General features: G+C 35.2%; 1 pseudogene; it reads right to left on the minus strand.

Annotated features, from left to right (window-relative positions):
- Positions 1-5,202: 5,202 nt before the first annotated feature.
- On the minus strand, positions 5,203-5,878 carry LOC103890410 (UBX domain-containing protein 2A-like; annotated as a pseudogene).
- Between the last annotated feature and the right edge of the window lie 1,174 nt (positions 5,879-7,052).

Here is a 7,052-nt window from a genome sequence, read left to right on the forward strand (position 1 = left end):
ATTGGCTTCAAAGAATATATTTGTTTCTGCCTTCATTTCCTTGTTTACCCAGTAGTCATGCAGGAGCAGATTGTTCAGTTTCCATGTAGTTGTGCAATTTTGAGTGAGTTTCTTAATCTTGAGTTCTAATTTGATTGCACTGTGGTCTGAGAGACTGTTTGTTATAATTTCTGTTCTTTTACATTTGCTGAGGAGTGCTTTACTTCCAATTATGTGGTCAATTTTAGAATAAGTGCGATGTGGTGCTGAGAAGAATGTATATTCTGTTGATTTGGGGTGGAAAGTTTTGTAAATGTCTATTAGGTCTTAAACTTAAAGTATATTTAAAAAAAGAAAGTAAAAAGATGACAATCCATTTCATGAAAACACACAAAATTATATAACTCACTCATAGAGCCAATAGACAAAGGAGAAAGAAAAAAGAATCAAACTTTATCAGTATAGAAAACTATCAAACTGTCAAAAATAAGTAATAAGAGAGAAATTAAGGAATAAGGGATATACAAAATAAACAGAAAAAATAAAAGAATCAGCCTTTACCTATAAATAAATAAATAACTTGAAAATAAGTGGATTAGATTATACAACTCACAACATAAGACTAATGGATTAAAAAACAAGACCCAAGTATATACAGCCTAAAAGAAACTCATCTCACCTATAAAGTTACACATAGACTGCAATTGAAAAGATGAAATAGATATGCTGTGCAAACAGAAACCAGAAATAGCTACACTTACATCAGCAAAACACAAACTTTAAGCCAAAACTTTGAGAGAAAAAGAAAGACAATATGATAATAAATGAATCAATTGTTCAAAAAGACAAAAATGTAAATATAAATGCAAGCAACCATGAACCATTGAGATATATGAAGCAAATATTATTATACCTGAAAGGAGAGATAGAGCTAAGTCCAATAATAATTGAGGATGTCACCACCACCTCTTCAGCATTGGACAGATATTTAGAGAAAAAATCAACAGAAACACATGAGATTTAAACTGTACCATAGACCAAATTGAAGTAACTGACATTTACAGAACATTTTATCCAACAGCTGCAGAACATAAGATTCTTTTTATAGCACATATAGCATCCCCAGAACTAACCATATATGAGGACATTAAGCAAGTCTCAACAAATTTTAAAAAATAAAAATTTTACTAATTATTTTATCTGAACACAATGAAATAAATTATAAAATCAATGACAAGACAAAACTAGAAAAATTCATGAAAATTTAACAACGTATTCCTTATAACCAATAGGTAAAAAAAGAAACAATTTTAAAATTACTTAAAACAAGAAAAATTACATCATGCAATAGCAAAATCTATGAGATTCAACAGAAGCACTATTAAGAGACAAGTTTAGAACAAGAAATGCCTACATGAAAAAATTAGAAGGGTTTCAAATAAAAAATGTAATGATGTCTGTTAAAGAACTCAAAAAATAGGAACAAACCAAAACCAAAATCAGTATAAGAAAAGAAATACTACAAATTAGAGAGAAAAATTAGAGAGAAAAAATGAAATTAAGACTAAAAAAGATAAAACAAAATGCTAACTTTTTAAAAAGACAAAACCAGCAAGGCATTGACTAGACTAATAAAGAAAAAAAAGAAAATATCCAATTTAATAAAATCAAAAACAGAACAGGAAACTTCACAACTGATACAGAAATACAACACATCATTAAAGATTGTAATCAGCAACTATACAACAAATTTGAAAACCTAGAAGAAATGGATAAATTTCTTGACATATACATTAGACTAAGATAAAAACAACAAAAAATATAAATCTTGCACAGACTAATACTGAATAACAACATTAAATCGTAATGAAAAGCCCTCCAATAAATAAAAGTCCAGGACTAAATGGAGTCACAACTGTGTTCTACCAACTTTAAATTATTATGCTAACTACAGAAACCAGTTACAAAAAACACGTCTTGTGTGATTCCATTTATATGAAGCCCTCAACATTGGAAAATGTATAGAGACAGAAAGTAGATTAGAGGTTGTCCAGGGCTGAGGGATAAGTAGCTGCTAAGGATACAAGGTTAGTTAAGGATGATGAAATAATGTAAAATTGAACATCATGATAGTCACACAAATTCTGTGAAAATACAATGAACCACTGAATTGTCTTGGCTTTAAATTAGTAAACTGTATTATATGTCAAATAAATGTCAACAAAGCTTTTACAAAACAAACAAACAAAAATCCCTTGGACCATGATATCTAAGAAAGGCTGATTCAGCTGTGTAAGTACTTTAGGCCTATGCCAAGGAGACTGCAGACACAAAGCACCTCTTGCTATCCACTGTTCATAACATGATTCTAAACTTTCTTATATCACATAGGTGATTTGTATTTGCAAGATAATCACAACTTAAATGGAGAAAAGCATTTGTAATTGTTAAAAGAGATATTAAACACATCATATAACACAAGGTCATCTGGATTTCACTTTTTCCACTTGCCATGAAGATACTCTGACCATTCAAATAACGTACTTACATTGATATGTAGTAGTATATTTTAAATTCTTGACAATCTCTTCTTTAATATAAGCAAGATAAATGGTAGAGGGATAAAATTTGAAAGAAAATATCGCATTTAATCAGGATGTCTATGAAATGAATTTCAGCTCTACTATAGCTACTGCTGAGTTTTTCCTCAGCTCTGGAAGTCATGAAAAGGTGCTGATGTAGCTATGGAATACAGTCATTAGATCGACTTAGAGGCAAAACTGGATGAACTTATCCAGATGAGTCGTGAGATCATTGTGAGACCATCGGCTTCCATTTTTCTTGATCTCAGCAAACCATTTGCTATTACCTTGGAATTTAATTCTATATCTTTATTGAAAGAAAACTTAAAGGATTATTGTCTCAGTCAGGTAATAAATATAATTTGTGGAAAGATATATTTTAGACATTTATTTCATTCATGAAAAAATATTTTTCAAATATTTTATTTCTTTTAAAAGCTCTGTCAAGATGTTGTTTTACAAATAGAGAAGTACTGCATGCTCATGGATTGGAAAAGTAAATATTGTGAAAATGACCATACTGCCCAAAGCAATCTACAGATTCAATGCAATTTCTATTGAATTATCAATGTCATTTATAAGAGAATTATAAAATACAATTCTAAAGTTTATATGGAACTGAAAAAAGAACCCAGATTACCAAGGAAATCCTGAGCAAAAAGAACAAACTGATGGCATAACATTACCTATCTTCAACATATACTACAAAACTGTAGTAACCAAAACAGCAAGGTACTGGTATAAAAGTAGACACATAGACCAATAGAACAGAATAGAGAACCCCGAAATAAAGCCAAATACTTAAAACCAACTGTTCTTCAATAAAACAGACTCAAACATGCACAAAGGAAAGGACACCCTATTCAAAAAATTGTGATAGAAAAAATGGATAGCCACATGCAGAAGCATGAAACTGGATGACTATCTCTCATCATATACAAAAACTAACTGAAGGTGGATTAAAGACTTAAATGTAGAAGAAAATATAGGAAATACTCTTTTGGACATTGACCTAGGCAAAGAATTTATGACTAAAGACACAAAAAGAAAAGCAACAAAACCAAAATAAAGGAATGTGACTTTAAAAACCTTCTGCACAGCAAAAGAAATAATCAACAGAGTAAACAGACAACCTACAGAATGGGAGAAAATATTTACAAACTCTATATCTGACAGAGGATTACTAATCAGAATCAACAAGGAACTCAAACAAATCAGCAAGAAGAAACAATCTTATAAAAAATGGGCAAATGACATGAATAGACATTTCTCAAAAGAAGATATACAAATGGTCAACAAATATGGAAAAAAGCTGAACATCAGTAACCATCAGGGAAATGCAAATTAAAACCACAATGAGATATCACCTGACTAATTACCCTCATCAGAATGATTGTATTTTAAAAGTCAAAAAAAGTAGATATTGGTGCAAATGTGGTGAAATGGGAACATTTAAACACTGTTGGTGGGAACATAAACTAGCACAACCTCTGTGAAAAACTGCATGGAGATTTCTCAAATAACAAAAAGTAGGTAAAATATTTGATCCAGTAATCTTACTACCAGTTACCTACACAAAGGAAAGGAAGTCATTATATTAAAAAACATCTGCACTCATATGTTTATTGCAACAAACTTCACAATTCCAAAGATATGGAATCAACCTAAGTGCTCATCAACAGATGAGTGAATAAAGAAAATGTGATCTATATATCACACAGATATACACGGCCACATCTCACAGGAAAAATTCCAGAAAATCCATGGGAACTTCCCCTTACCTCAGCGCCTTTGGGGACTTTGACCAAAACTAGGATGGCTGCATCAGTAGGGAAAAGATGCTTTCCTTTTCCTGTGCTTCAGCTCCTTGCTGGGAGTCTACACAGGCTTTGTACACAGTTTCCAGGAGGGCAACTCCTAGAGTCCAGTAGCCTGCTGCCTCTGTGAAGCCCTGATCCTGGGCATCTATAAGCAGGGCCTCAACTGCCAAGCCAGTGGTATGAGCTGTCACCAGCAGTGCAAGGATCACCTGTAAGTTGAGCACCAGTGCAGGCCCCAGAGTGTGAGCCTGGAGCAGTCTCCACCTCACCCTCACACACCCATACCCACTAACATCACACCTTCAGCTTCTCCCTGCCCTGCCATGGCAAACGAGACTCCCAGCCTCCAGAGATTCATGAGGAGGAGATACAGATGGTGAAGGATCGGGTGTTTGACAACTGCTTGTAATTGATGCTATGATTGGATCAAGGGCTCATTCCTGCCTTGGAGAAAAGACTTGAACCAGAGCAGGGAGCCTGGGGATGCTGGGACAGAAGGTTGGGGCTGAGGGCAGAATGTGATGGTGGCATGCAGCTAAGGGCAGGGCCAGGGCAGGTGTCCCTAAGGTTGTACCAACTTTTGTGAATATTTGTATTTTCCTCATGGAATAAAAAGGCTCATGTAATTAATCTCCATATATATATACATTCATATATATATGTATATATATATACAGAGAGAGAGAGTAGTATATACATACACAGCATGTATGCATATATACTCCCTTTTTTCTGGGAGTTTTTCCACTCATTTCTATTCACCAATGCAATGCCTTTGTGCCACGTATGTGAAGAAATTTTCGTCTGCTCTAGCAAAGACCTTATCTGGCACAGAAGCTGTCAGGGAAACAATTACTTGGTTGAATTTGCAGGAGGGAAAAGGGGAGACTTCTTTGAGATCCCTGGTATTTTTTATGAAGACTTTATATGGCTTACCCTGTGAGAAATGTTAAATTTCTGGACAATCCTTGGCTAACCAGATCTGTATATTAGTAGTATGTTCCAAGTTGTTCAGCAGAACAGCAGACAAATTATTTTTATTTTTAATTTCAATACTCTTTGCTTTAGAAACAATTTTGCTGTGGCACTTCCTAGTGTGTGACTCTGTGTTGAAAAGGGCTGGAACTCAGGCTGCGTAGGCATGCATATTTCATTTATCTGGTCTTCAACTTAAACATTCACCTCTTTATAAAACTCCTCTGTAATTCTGAGGTAATTCCCCTTTTTTTGATGGAGTTCAAAAATTGCTGACTTGCACTGTTGGGAAATCATCACTGACTGTGATTTCATTTTTCCATACTTTTATATTTACATCTAACTGCTTTTTCTGTTCAGTGGGAGACAAGCAGTTGGAACCAACCTTCTGAGCTTCTTCAAAAAGGCTATCAACAAAATATTCACAATTTGTTTGTTGATTGTCACTGAGAGATTGATTGTCAGATCCTGTTTCACAAACCCATTCTTTTTTATACTTTTGAGATTATCTACCTCTTTCATTCTCTTGTGTCTTATTCTGGGCAGGGTCTCCTGGCCTCAGCCTCAGTCAGCTCAGGGGCCATGAGCACCCTTTGGCCCTGGGCTCCGCCTGGCTGCAACCCTTTGAACTGGGAGCCTGCTGCTCCAGACCTCCTTAGGTTCTGCCGCGGCAAGCTAGGATACTGACGACCTCTCTAGGTCTCTGCCAGGCACCAGACACCAAAAGTGTGCTGATGCAGGCTCAATTGATTTGCTTTTAAATTGGTAATTAAACCTACACCTTTATCTAAAGATCATTTGGAAGATTTTTTTCTCATACTTGGTCAGATAATAAACAAATGATTTGTCAAAAGATACATTTTAGAAACATTTTATGAATTCAAAAAATTTGAGGGAAATATTTGGGTTGTTCTAGAAGCTCTGTCAAGATGTAGTTTTAATCAAGAAACTTATGTCAAAAGTTTAAGAATCAAGCCTTAATATTATTCTTGCAGATGTCCTTGGTAAAATCTACTGGTGGGGATAATTAAAATACACATTGTATATACTTTGTATTTCCTTTTTGGCCTTTTTTTTTTTTTTTTTTTTTTAATGGAGTATGTCATCCAGGCTGGAGTGCTAGAGTGCAGTGGCACAATCTTCGCTCACCACAACCTCTGCCTTCCAGATTCAAGCAATTCTCATGCCTCAGCCTCCTGAGTAGCTGGGACTACAGGTGTGCCCCACCACGCCTGGCTGATTTTTTGTATTTTTATTAAAGATGGGGTTTCATCATGTTGGCCAGGCTGGTCTTGAACTCCTGACCTCAGGTGATTTCTCCACCTCAGCCTCCCAAAGTGCTGGGATTACAGGTATGACCCCCTGTGCCCAGCCCAGTGTGGAGCTTCTATTCCCTCCTTTCTATGTACCTGTGGTTCTGTCAGAATTAAGTGATCAAATAACATTAATGGAGAAGGTAAAAATGTATGATAAGATATCAGAAAGATAGTGGGATAGAAAGCCAGTAACTCATGTCTCCCCTTGCAACAACAAGAATTTTTCACACAACCACAGATAAAAGACTCTTTAGTTTTGGTATTCAGGTAGGGTGTTGTGAAACCCCTGTGTAGCCCAAGATCTAGCAAGGGCATTTTGAGAATACATACCAGAACTCAGGTATTAGACTCACTTATAATGGCAGAAACAGCCCCATTTC

Source organism: Pongo abelii, chromosome 3 (genome assembly GCF_028885655.2).
Source record: "Pongo abelii isolate AG06213 chromosome 3, NHGRI_mPonAbe1-v2.0_pri, whole genome shotgun sequence".
Taxonomy (NCBI): domain Eukaryota; kingdom Metazoa; phylum Chordata; class Mammalia; order Primates; family Hominidae; genus Pongo; species Pongo abelii.